Below are 14,128 nucleotides of genomic sequence, written 5' to 3'. Positions count from 1 at the left end.
CAGAGTAAAAGCAAATGACCGGATTAATCCTGACACAGATACCTGGCCCTCTTGACTACTTCTGCACACTTCCCACTCCCCAGAATGTCCAGACAGTACTCCCAGATTGCAGCCTTGCCCAGTTTAGAATCAACACATACCCTCTTTGGGGGAAGTAAAAAGTTGATCTGTTCAAAAAGGGTGGGAAACTGTACCAACATACAGACAGTGTAAAACTGCAATCAATTCAACTTGCTGTGAAACAGCAAGCCTGCGAGCTTCAGAAGTATGCGAGCTTCAGAAGCAGGAACCCAATAGTTCACAAGGCAGTAGAATTCTAAATTCTGAAGCTTAAATTTGGAGTTTTAATTACATGATTGATGCTTAAATTAATTAATTGCAAAGTGTATGCTAATTGTTTAATTGGTTGTTTGATCTATATAGATCATTTTTTGAATTAAATGAGTTGATTTACCAAGTTTATTGATTGGATGTGACAATGAATTATTTCACTGACTACCTGATTTGCAATTTTCCCAATTAATTCACAAATCTTTAGCTGCAACTCTGCTTATTGAAAGAGAGGGAGCCTACTTTAGGTGATCTATACTCAGTGAGTCTGTCATGACTAAGAGATATTTATGATAAAAAACAGGTAATAAGGACAGATTAAAATTAATGGAACCTGTAAATTTGCTAAACGGATTGATAAGAAGAAAGTAATCTAGCTATGTTTGTCACTTTACATTACAGGTATCTGCAATGCTGTTAAGATATTTAAAATTCACCTATGAATGGCATGGGAAACTTTTGGATCTCTGCAACAGGGTACTAACTTAAACACAAAACAATTATAGAGGCAAAAGAAAGCACTTTGGATGAGGAAAATGTCATGGTATACTGGCTAAGAGAGCTCTGTGGTCAGAACGACTTCAAATTTCAGCTCCATGGCTCACGGCTATGTGATTTCAGAGAATAAGCTTCACCTCGAGTTTCAGTTTCCACTTGGGTAAAAAGGGTATAATCACCCCTTAGAGGTTGTAAAGATTAGATGAGATAATATATGTAGTGTCTGGCATGTAACGTAAATAAAAAATAAATGGGAAGGTAACTATAATAAGAAAGTCATATGGAAACTAACTTATAGTTGCACCAATTCTTAAACATAAATTGTGGATGCATATTAGAGCAACAATGCAACTGAGCAGCATGTTCTATGTACACACATCTGTAACGGGAGTCAACATGTCCACTATGCTCCAGCCTTGGGGTCACTCAGCTCCCAGGATTTTATGAACAGGGCAGACGTGGATGGAACAAGCAACAGGCAGCACGGATTATTTATTGCCATGTAAATCAACCTGAGGAATGTTTGATTCTCCAGCACCACGGAGGATCAGGGGCAAATAATAAGCCTATTGATCAAAGCAGAAAGTCCAGCAATGATATCAGAAGAATTCTGCTTTGTTAAGGGACACCCCAAATCCTCTCAAAACAAATTCAACAAATATCACAGGCTAAGATTTGAGATCCAAAAGGTTTGCTGCCAAGTGCTATTATCCTCCCCAGTTCTTAAATATGAAGTGTGAAATCACTCATTCAAAACACATCTGTAAAGTGTCCCCCTGTGCTGTGGCCTGTCCTGAGCACCAGGAAGAGAGGAAGGAAAAGAAGACTGATTCCTGCCATATTATAAAAGACTAATGGAAACCTCTTCTGGGTCATCAGTAAAGTCTAGCAGCAAATAGTGCTCCAACTCCTCTGACCCCTTAATTGAAAATCTGAGGAGCTAATGACTAAAATTCTGTATTTTACACATGGACATATTGGTTCCTTTGTGCTTTTATAAAGGAATCATTAGTAAAAGAATCTACTGTTATATTTTGACTGCTAAAACTGCTTCAGGACTCCAAATTAGTACTAGTACAATACTAGCAGTATCATTAGCTACATATACTGAGTACTATGAGCCAGACACTCTGCAAAGTGGCTTAGATATATAAGATCACTGAAACTTCACATCAACTTTGTAAAGGAATCATTTATTATTTCTATTTTACAAATTAGATAGCTGAGCCTCAACAGGATTAGGTGGCTTGCTCAAGATTAAACAGCATGTAAGTGACGGGGCTGAGATTCAAATCCAGGCAGCCAAGAGCTGTCCCTCTTGACCCCCACCCATTTCTCTGCCAAAGTCATGGTGTGTCAAGACTTCCCGAAGCACTTGGGAACCCAGTCATCTATGGAAATGTGACACATTTTGATGAGAAGGAGGAAACCATGACATACTACTTATTAAAAAAAAAAGATTTAGTTGAACCTCCTTACTTTTACAGATGGGAAATGGAGGCAGAGAAAAGAGGGATAACATGCTTATGATCACCCAATTAAACAGAGGCAAAGCTGGTCTCGAAAACTCTGGTCTCCCTACTTCTTGTCCATTATTCTTTAATCAAATAAAAAACTGGTGGACTTTGAAATGGGGAGAGAAAAAGAAAGGTGGCAGCTCTGGTCCCTGCCTCAGGAAATCCCCTGATACAGACATCTCAAGAGTTTACAACACAATGAAAACAGGGGCACTTCCCATGACATAGTTTGGTGGAAAGAACAGGGATTTTGCAGACACATCTGGTTTTAATGCTAACTCAAATTCTTAGACGAAATCTCTTTGAGCTCCATTTTCTTATCTGAAAAACAGCTTTCCTTGACTTCTTTAGGAGACTCGCTTGGATCTCCGAAATTCAAGCAATTCTCCTTTGTGGTCTCACAAAATTTGGTCAATATTTCTGTGTATCACTAGTCATATTGCTTTTTCCTATTTCTGCATCTGTGTTCTAAAGAGCAAGGATTCTTCTATTATCTCTCCATACTTACTAAAGAGTAAAGTGACTAGCATTTAGAAGGTACTTAACAAACATTTGTTGAATGAATGAAGATATGAACTTGTAGACTGAATCACTGTATGAAAAAAGCAAAGGGTATCATTATTATTTTTGAGACGGAGTCTTGCTCTTGTCACCCAGGCTAGAGTGCAATGAAAATGGCACGATCTCTGCTCATTGAAACCTCTGCCTCCCGGGTTCAAGCGATTCTCCTGCCTCAGCCTCCCGAGTGACTGGGATTATAGGCGCCTGCCACCACACCAGGCTAATTTTTGTATTGTTAGTAGAGACAGTGTTTCGCCATGTTGGCCAGGCTGGTCTCGAACTCCTGACCTCGTGATCCACCCGCCTTGGCCTCCCAAAGTGCTGGGATTATAGGCATGGGCCACCACGCCCAACCAGCAAAGGGTATTATTAATGAGGTATGTGTTAACGAGAAGAGGGGAAGTAATAAGCTTTTCTTTTTGTGTTCTTGCTTTTCACAGTGATATCTGTTAACCAAATAGGGCTTTCTAGGCAACGCACATGTGTCAAAGATTGTAATTCAAGACTAGAGGAGAAGGCAGCTCAGGAAGAGGTGAGGATGAAAGGGGAATTTTTATAGTCCATCAAGATACGAATACTGGCATCTCACTTTTTATGGAGAAAAAACAGTGAGAAATGATGATACTATGTAAAAATTCTCAATTGTCACACATGAAAAGACTAGAAATAAGTATACCAAATGGGTTAAGGTTATACATATATTTAAGTCACTAGCACTCTTTTCCTTCTAATTTTCTATACTTTCCAAATATCCTGAGTACAGATAACTTTTATTTTCCTTTCTTTATAAAAGATTTATTTTTGATAGGGGTAGCACATTTTTATTGTGCACAATTTAGAAATCTGAAGCAGTATGAAGAATGCAGGGAAATCTCTTAGCCTGCCACACAGAGAATCACTTGTCCTGGAGACCCTGAGCATTGTCAGCCTCACTCACGTCCCCTTGGTTCCTAAGTGGTCATTTTCTCTACCGAGTTTTGGAATTATGAAGGAAGTAACCATATCTACTGCATAAGGGTCTTGTAAGGATTGAATGATTGAATTTATTGTACAGTGCCTGCATGAAGAAAGATTCTCATTTTGCTAAGATTTCTTCTACTGCTCTTAAGCTTCTGATTATGCAGAAGCTGAATTAACTATCTCACAGTAGCATGGTAGATAGCATGAGGCAGAGAGACCTAAAAGTCCTGTTTCTGAGTCACCACCAGAGAAAGAGGAATGATCAAAAGAACAATGAACGAGTACAGGATAACTGGATCCACAGGAAGAGACTTAATTTTAGAGTTGGGTTGGCATAAAAAGAACAGTCCCTTTCACGGGACCATGAAGTCTCCAAGAGAACTGGAAGTTTGAACAACGAACGGATGCAAAATAGAGCCTGCTGCCAAAAAAGAGGTGGGGGTGGGGGGCGTACAGGGCAGAATACATATGATATATAAATCATATCTCTAAATCTTTAATGAGTACAACTTTCACTTATTCATGTTTCATCAAATGAGGTTAAAATTTTCCATTAAAAAATGTATTTCATTGAATTGTTTAACCAATATTCATTTTATGTTCAAAGGCCAGTATAGCTTTCACAAAGTAACAGAAGCCTACAGCCCATATATAGATGGCATTTAATTCATATGTGAAAATTCAGGAGCATTCCAGGAATCATCCCAGATTTCTCCCAAATGTGATCTGGCATGTTCAATTTACATACTCATAAAAATTCACTCATCCTCGGAAAATGTAAAACACACTTAAGTATGATGACCAGATAGATGAATGCTCATTGTGTTTTTTTACACGAAAAATAAAAGAGCACATGATTTTTAAATGTCCAGAACTCTCATTACTTGGGCTTTGGTGTTTATTTTGATGAGACAATCAATGTTAATAGTGTATTGGGCATTAGCAAGGGAAAAAGGGTCATGAGGATTGCAGCTCAGAAGCTGATCTCTCTGAAATCAGAGAAAAGGCTTTTAAGATGATCAAGATTTCCTTTTTCCCAAAACCCTCAGGAAAGGGAGGTCCAAAAAAACCTCAGGAAGTTAGATAACTTCTGGATCCTTGGTTTCTCTCCTGCAAAAAAAGGTTATTATCTATAACTTACAGAGATGTTGTAAGGAATAAAATCATACACTTGAAGTGCTTTAGCATGTGGTGTGACACACAGTAGGCCCTCCAGTGTGTATCTACCAACCCATTACCTAGTAGTGTGGTGACTAGCAATTGGGAATTGTTGTAATGGGTTTTCTTTCTGTGTAGGTCACCGAACAAAATGTATGCAATAATTCCACATCTGTCACTTAAATAAAATAAATCAGCAGGTTGAGAAATCTAACTTGGTGATTTTTACTGAATAAAATTCTATATACAGTCAGAAGCTTGTTTTAGCAGACACCTGAAGAAGGGCCTCCTCGGCAGGGCAAGGGTAGAGAATTTCAGTCCAGATCTTTAAATGTTCCTATGTCCTCTCACCCATTCCACAAATTATTGAGTATTTGCTATGTGTTAAGCATTGTGTATGGACTGGGGAATACAAGCCCATAAAATAGACACAGTCCAGACACAAAACTATGCTACTACTACTTATAAGACTTCTTGCCGGGTGTGGTGACTCACACCTATAATTCTAGCACTTTGGGAGGTCAAGGCAGGCAGATTGCTTGAGCCCAGGAGTTTGAGACTAGCCTGGGCAACATGGTGAAACTCCATCTCTGTAAAAAATACAAAAATTAGCTGTGTGTAGTGGCACATGCTTGTAGTCCCAGCTACTCAGGAGGTGAGGTGCGAGGATAGCTTGAGCCTGGGAGGATGAGGCTGCCGTGAGCTGTGACTGCACCCCTGCAGCAGCGTGGGCAACAGAGTGAGACACTGTCTTGAAAAAGAAAAAGAAAAAAGACTTCTTCATTCACTTGGATGTCTCTCAAGTAATCTCTGCCTTCATTATACCCAAAACTGAACTCCACTCACACTGAGAAACCTGTTTCTGTAGGATATCCCATTTCAACCCTGCCATCCACACAGTTCTTCAATGTCCATCCAGTCTTAGGCCTGTCTCTCTTTTTATTCATCCATGCTACAAGTTTTAATTAATATCTATGTACATGACTCCTAAATTCACATTTCCAGCTCATATCTCTCCCCTCTAAACTCCAGACGAGAAAATATAAGTGTCTACTTGAACACTTCGTTTGGATCTAGCAAAGCCATCTCAAACTAACAGGCAGAAAACCAAACTCCTGCTGCCCCTATCCCTCCTAGTCACACAGCAAATCCCAATGAAACCTGCTGTTCCAATGCTAGCTATTTCAGTGAAGGGCACCACAGTGTATCAAGGTGTGCGAGTATGAAACCTCTCCTCTGCCACACTCTCCATATCAAGTTCAGCCCAAGTCCTTGTGAATTCCATTTCTCAAATACTCCCAGAATCTGTCCACTTCTCTCAGTCCCCACTGTGACCCCTGCCTACCTCTCGGTCTCATTCTGTCAGAGGCGTGTGAGTCAGAGCAACTCCATCTTAAATTGAGCTGGGTAAAATGAGGCTGAAACCTACTGAGCTGCATTCCCAGACGGTTAAGGCATTCAGATGAGACAGGAGGTCAGCACAAAACACAGGTCATAAAGGCATTGCTGATAAAAGCCTGCAGTAATGGAGTCAGCTAAAACCCACCAAAACCAAAATGGCAACAAGAGTGACCTCTGGTTGTCCTCACTGCTACATTCCCACCAGCGCCATGACAATTTACAAATGCCATGACAACATCAGAAAGTTACCCTATATGGTCTAAAAAGGGGAGGCATGAATAATCCACTGTTGTTTAGCATATCATCAAGAAATAATCATAAAAATAGGCAACCAGCAGCCCTCGGGACTGCTCTGTCTATGGAGTAGCCATTCTTTTATTCCTTTTCTTTCTTAATAAACTTGTTTTCATTTTGCACTGTGGACTCGCCCTGAATTCTTTCTTGCGTGAGATCCAAGAACCCTCTCTTGGGGTCTGGATTGGGACCCTTGTCCTGTAACATCTTTCTGGCAACGACAAAAGCGACTATACTGCAGAAACCCCTGACCCAACAAAGGCTAACTTTGGGTAAGTGGTGGGGTCTGGTAACATCTTTCTCACGAACCACAAAAGGGACAACACTGAGGAGACCCTCCGATGCAAAGGAAATAGATTGGAGCACCGATTGGACGACTTTGGGTAAGTGATGGGTAAAGAATGATATTGGTAAAGAATGAGACTGGGGTAGAGGACCAACTTAGGGGAGTTAGAGTCTCTCCTAAGACAGAGTGGGTTAGAGTCCTCTCTTAATAAGAGGCAAGGACGCCTGACTGACTTTGGGTTAGAGGCCCAACTTAGGAGGGTTAAAGGCCCCTTTCGGTAAAGTCCTTGGATAAGAACAGGTTTGGCACTACGGGATGTTACCTGTTGTTCTCTTTGGATTAATCTGCCTTGCACTCTTTGCTGATGACTGTGGATGACAGGGTTAGGCATGTACAGGATCGTGGGATATAAGGAGCTTTTTCCTCCCTAAAAGGCAAAACTTGAGAGCTGATGGGACTGCTGGAAAAGGTCCCTTTGCAACCAACAAGCGGCCACCTGAACTTTTCATTGTCGGCTGCAATGAGTGGGTCTTCTATCTGGCCTTCCTAAGCTCTTCACCTTCCCACCCTGCCACAGGCAATACTTTCCTTCTGTACTTTTCCTTTCCTTTCTTTTCTGTCACTCAGGGCAACTATCCTGCCCAGCCACCACGTGTTGAAACTCTAAGTCAGAGGTTGGATTAAAGATGATGGGGCCCATCTGAGGGCAAATTTAAGCCTTGCCAGTTTGATATTGGGTGCTAAGCAGAGTGGCTAATGTCTATGTTTTATCACATGTATTTTGCTCTGGCCAGAATGAAAAAAAATAATTTTCCTTTATGATGCAGCTTGGCCCCCAGAGTGATGGTGCTGCAAGCCGGATCACTGGTGCCGCTCAGGGAAAGGGAATCCAGAGGCCTGGCATGCTGACAAAAGGGTAAGAATTTCATTCCAGTCAGATTTCTGGTTTCTCCCTCTCTGTGCAAACAGTTGAATGAATGGTTTAAAAAAAAAAAATCAGTGTTTATCTCCTCTGTAAAGCTTTGATTAATGCGAAAAAGAGTTCTAAGGCTAGTCTTAAGCTGGTATAGTTTGTGCTATGAATTAGTCTTTCTGTGTCGAGGGGTACTTCAGGGTAAAACACGGGCTTAGAACACCTGTAAGCCCACTTTTCAAGACAACCCAGCAAGCTGGTCAGTAACAACTTGAATACGAGTCCCTAAAGCAAAAAAACTGGATGATGTCTCCACCTTGTTTTACGCCCTTGGGAGCTTCACCTTTTAACCATGTGGCAGTACTTTCTCCTGGTATCCACCCTCCAGGGAACAGGAATTTTAGGGTTCATGTCATAGTTAGCTCTAAAAATCATATTAAATAGTTAAAAGCCTTTGCAAGCTCAAAATGAACTACTCTAGACTCCTTCTGGGAAAGTAAATGGAGACTACCCTGTGCTATAGTTCAGTAGCTAAGGTTTTTGCACTTTCACAGTGGCGGTCCAGGTTCAATTTCCCACCTAGGAAGCAAGTTGTTTCTGGTTTAATATCTGCGTGACCTTGTCTATTCTCTTCTCCTCCACAGACTATCTTAAATTTTCCTTTCTCTAAATACTTGGGAGGTTACCTTTGGTAAAATTCAAAAGCCAGAAATATCAGCAGCTTGGCATAAGAAATTCTAAAAGGACATTATTAGAGAGTGCTACAGTTAAAATCAGTTTAATTAAAAGCGGATATTCAAGCTCTAACAGCCTGGACTCCTTGGGAAAAACAGGAGGCACCAGAGACCCTTTTCCTGGCCCTGTTCTTCCAAGAGCTCCACCCTAAAGCCAGACATCCAATTAAGAAACTTAACTGGCAAATGAAAAATCTTAAAACTACTGTATAATCTTCTTCTGTCTTTCCATGTAGCTACATATGTGTTGTATGTAATGTTTATATGAAAGAGCTCTAATTGGCTTAAACAAAAATAGCACTTAAATCAAATATTTTAAAAGCAAAATAAAAATTGTAATGCCTTTTAGTTCATGTAACTTAAGTAATCTTTGGGAAATGAAAATAGCATTAAAAATGACTGATAAAAATGTTTATAGTCTAAATTATGCAGGTCAGATATTAAGTTGGCTAAATGCTTTAAGGTCATAAACTGCTTTAACTTTTAAAAACTTTTTAATTTGCCTACCTTAAAGCCATTAAATTCTAGATAAGGCCTGGGGACATGTGGAATTAGCCATGCCCCCTAGCTATACAAAGAAGATTATGAAGAAAGATATTTGATATAAGAAAGGATCTTGTATGGTAAGTTTTTGTCCTAAAGTGAAATGACCGGTTGTTTAAAAGGAGGGAAGTTTAGGGCAAGTCAGAAAGTCCAAGAGTCTCAAATGGTCTGGGTAAGTCGTGAAACAATTTGTGAAAGGGAATTTATGCAAGAAATGTTGTACAATTCGAAGGTAGTTAGGTCTCCTAAATACTTCATAAAATGCCACTATGACTCTTACTGTACAACTTGCCTGGTTTACAGCTAGGTAAGGCCTGGGGACGTGTGGAGTTAGCCACGCCCCTAGCTATGCTGGAGAGTCAGACCTTATATGCACTTCTGCCTGGTGTGTCCTAGGCAGGCTCCACACCTAGTGCAGAATTAAAATCTCAAACTTACCAAGGTTTTCACCAAAAATAAAAGTTGCTAAGAGTTAACATTATAACATGCAATTGAAACTACTAAAACAATTTTACATGCAATGTGTAAAGAAAGAAAAACTTGTTTTTGGTGAAAGATTATAAGAAATCACGGGAATGTGAATTTTTTTTCTGCCTAAAGTATTAAAAGATTGTTTTAAGTAAGAAAAAAAAATCTAAAGGTTTAAACAAGTTGTGAAAGGTTTATAAAAAGTAATTGTAAGAGATTCTGTGTGTGAACATATTGGCTAAAGTTAAAGGGGTAATATTCAGTTTTTCCATGAATTAAATTTTAGAATAAAAGCACAACAGGTTTTTCTTAGAGCACTCATCTGCTCTTTCACACAAAAAATGTAAAGGGTTATAAATGTTTATAAGAATCTTAACTTATGGTTAAACATCAAAATTCAGTAAATATGTCTAAAAGATTTTATTAAAAATTGGGTTTCATATTAATAGTACATTAATATAAAGGTGAAATCTGGCTTATTTGGTATAAAAATCATACATTATCAAATGTAAAATGGTGTTTTGCTTTCTTTGGACTATATGTGCATAAATGTGTTATTGGTATATGTTCCAAATTATGGGAAACTCCTATAATTCTAATATAACTTAGTGTATGTAATTAATAATTATAATTGTTAGGTAAAATTTTGTGTGCCACAGAAGTAACCAAATTTCTTTATCAATTGTGGCTTTAATAGTGGCTGTCCTAAAACTTTTTATCATCTACAGACCATTGTTGTCTTGTTTTAATCCTCTTTAGAAGGTGGTTTATAATTAACTATAGAACTCTAGCAGGTGTTCTTAAATGCAGGTTTCTAATAACTTTGGAAATTTTAACATTAGAATAGAGGAAACAACTTTTAAAACTCTTATGAAGAGCTGGAATGTTCATGCATATCAAATAGAACAGGAGTTAATTGAATTAACTGGACCAAAAGAAAACTAAAGTAATCTTTTTAACTTTGCTTAAATGCTGCTGATCCTGCCAGGTGCAGTGGCTCATGCCTGTAATCCTAGCACTCTGGGAGGCCGAGGCAGGTGGATCACCTGAGGTCAGGAGTTTGAGACCAGCCCGGCAAACACATGCTGAAATCCCATCTTTACTAAAAAATACAAAAATTATCCAGGTGTGGTGGTGCACGCCTGTAATCCCAGCTATTCAGGAGGCTGAGGAAGGAGAATTGCTTGAACTTGGGAGGCGGAGGTTGCAGTGAGCCGAGATCACGCCACTGCACTCCAGCCTGCTCGACGGGAGCGAGACTCTATCTCAAAAAAAAAGAAAGATGCTGCTGATCTTTTGTTTTTCAGAGTCAAGGAAACTTTTCATTTGAGCTATTTACAGCTTTTAGCAATTAAGTAAAGTATACTCTTATAAACAAAATTTGGAGCATATTTGTTTCTCTGTTGATTTCTCCAAAATTTGGAAACTATTTGTAAGCATTCTTAATTTATGACAATATAGTTATTTGCATAAAGTGCAATAAGAATCTGTTTTCTTTTATAACAGAACACAATTGAAGACACCTGTTATTTTACCAAGGCTTTAACTGGAATGGTGTGTACAAGGTTTCTGACCTGTGATAAGTAAAGAATGTCACTTTCTAACAGGTCCAGGAGCCCCAAGTTGTCTTGGGACCCCAAGAAGAGAGGAATTTACTCAACTAATAGGTATTTGAGGGTACAAAACCATGGCTGAGCTTGGCTTTAAGAAGTCTTAACTAAGATTCTTTCTGTGGAACAGGGTTTCATCAAAGTCCATTTTACAAGAGCCTATGTGAAAAATAATTATTCTCGCTGCACTTTATACAAATAATCAGGCCAAGTGTAATAAAGTAAATCAGTCTTACTATGATTTGTCTTTAGTAAAAATGAAAAACTGGAGAATGAAATATTATGTTTCAAGAACTATGGTATACTTGCTATTAAATTCTAGTCTCATTAGTTGTTTTTAAGTTTGTTTCTGCAATTTAGGCTAACCCTGCTCCTGTGAACCAACCAGTGATCTCTGACTGCTGCTCGGAAGAAACAAGAGTGATGGGTAATGTAAAAATCTGAATCAGTATTCTAATTCTGGGCGCATTACAATCAGCTAACAATCCCGTATCAGCTTAGTTCCAACAGTTGCCCAGTTCATGTAAAGCCTTCTAATTTAGTTTACTTGGAATAACTTTACTTATTTTGCTTTACTCTTGTGGAATATATTGCTGTTATACTCTTTGTACAGGAATACAGGACAAGCTTACTGAATGTTTTCTTAAATTAAACACTTACTAATCTTCCAGATATCACTTTTTGTCAAAACTCAAGAGTTATGAATGTACCTTACTATACTGATGCCTTCTGACTGAGCTCCTCTCTACTCTGAATGCAAGAAACCCTCATAGTTAGGCAGGAATATAATAATCGCTATTCAGCCTGAAGAAGTTACAGAAGATGGATCTTCGTCCCTCTGCAACCCTTAGGATTAAAGGTTCTCTTATAAAAGGGCAGGGGGAAACGTCAGAGGTGTGTGAACCAGAGCAACAACATCTTAAATAGGAGCTGGGTAAAATGAGGCTGAAACCTATCAGGCTGCATTCCCAGACAGTTAAGGCATTCTGTGTCACAGGATGAGAGAGGAGGTCAGCACAAAATAAAGGTCATAACGACCTTGCTGACAAAACAGGTTGCAGTAAAGAAGACGGCCAAAACCCACGCAAACCAAAATGGCAACAAGTGACCTCTGGTCATCCTCACTGCTACACTTCCACCAGTGCCACGACAGTTTCCAAATGCCATGGCAAGATCAGAAAGTTACCCTATATTGATGGTCTAAAAAGGGAAGGCATGAATAATCTACCCCTTGTTTAGCATATCAGCAAGAAATAACCATAAAAACGGGCAACCAGCAGCCCCGAGGGATTGGCTATGGAATAGCCATTCTTTTATTTCTTTACTTTCTTAACAAACTTGCTTTCATTATTTTGAACTGCAGGCTCACCCTGAACTCCTTCTTGCATGAGATCCAAAAACCCTCCTGGTGTCTGGATCAAGACCCCTGTCCTGTAACAATTCTACTCTGTTCTCCCCATTTTTTGTGCTCCAGTCACACTGGCCTTCTTTTGTTCCCTGACCACAACATGCTTCCTCCATCAATAAGGTGGCTGCCACACTGCTCCATCTGCTGGGACCGTCCCCTGACCCAGTGCCTCCTGTATCACTTTCTCGGGGAATTTATGTGTGACTTCCAGGCAAGGCTCTCATAAACAGTGTTCCTTCCCTTCAGAGCACTTAATTCAGTTTTAAAGCAAACATTATTTAAACTATTTGAATTAATTATTTTAGTTATTTGCCCACTTCCTTCAATAGACTGTGGAATTCATGAAAGTGAGACCATGCCTGGCTCTACTCACCACTGTATACCCAGCAAAATGCCTGGTATATAGCAAACACTCAATAAATATTTGTTGAATGCATGAATGAATAGAACTGATAAGTGAAATGAGCCAGTTACAAAGTGCTTTTACCCTTGATAATTTCTTCTTCCCCAACAAACTGTTCATTTTTTAGTGCAGTGATCACATTTCTCTTGTTCTCCATTTTATCCTGAATACTTAGGGTCTGAAATTCTAAAAACATTTATTAAATGAAGGAACGAAGGACTTAAGCTTCTGAGATTAAGCAGAATGTCAAGAGGAGAAGAATGAGAAAAGTATTTCTGACTACAGAAATAGCAAAAGCACTTATGGTACTGATGTTAAAAAGCTGCCAGTAAAAGAATATGATGCCTTAAGATACATGGGAGCACAGCTGGGAGTCAGAATAGGAAGGGCCACTTCAGCTACACTGTTTAGGTGAGTAGTTCTCACGATGACTCTAAGAAATATAAAGCAGAAGCAGCAACGCAGAAATGGGAGAAGACACAAGTGGGCATGCAGACAGTAAAAAAGGGGACTATAAAGAACATACTCAAGAGTTCAAATAACAAAGTTGTCTGGAAATATATAATGTCAGGTCAAACACTGCTAAATACTGTCCTAAGTCCACAGGGCGTCGGAATATCATAGCATAGTAAAATTACCTGAGTCATCAAAAAAGGACTAAATTACACTACTACTGCTGAACTACTTACTAATATTGGTTGTAGTAGTAGCCGGCTGCAGTTACAGTAGTTAGCAGGAGCAGAAATGAACATTTATTGAGCAATTGCTATATATTTTCTCATTTTATTTTCATTACTACCCTGTTAGATAGTTTCCACCCTCATTTTATACATGAGAAAATCATACTACATGGGGCTTAAGTAATTCATTGAAAATCACCCTGCTAGTAAGCATTAACACCAGAATTAAAACCCAGCCTGTGGCTGTGAATCTCACACTTTCAGCCACTATGTTATATTCTGATTAAGAAGGTACAAAAAGATGTTAACACAATTTAGAGAGCTCCTATGAAGAATAACTAAAATGAAGTTTGGCCAGGCATGG

General features: G+C 39.1%; 1 protein-coding gene across 18 annotated transcripts in view; it reads right to left on the bottom strand.

Annotated features, from left to right (window-relative positions):
• Nucleotides 1–14,128, bottom strand: part of MAPKAP1 (MAPK associated protein 1) — a 271,024-nt gene that overhangs the window by 122,002 nt on the left and 134,894 nt on the right. The window lies entirely within an intron of this gene.

Source organism: Macaca fascicularis, chromosome 15 (assembly GCF_037993035.2).
Source record: "Macaca fascicularis isolate 582-1 chromosome 15, T2T-MFA8v1.1".
NCBI lineage: Eukaryota > Metazoa > Chordata > Mammalia > Primates > Cercopithecidae > Macaca > Macaca fascicularis.
Note: the sequence above shows the minus strand (reverse complement) of the source record. Positions and strands in the feature narration are given on the sequence as shown.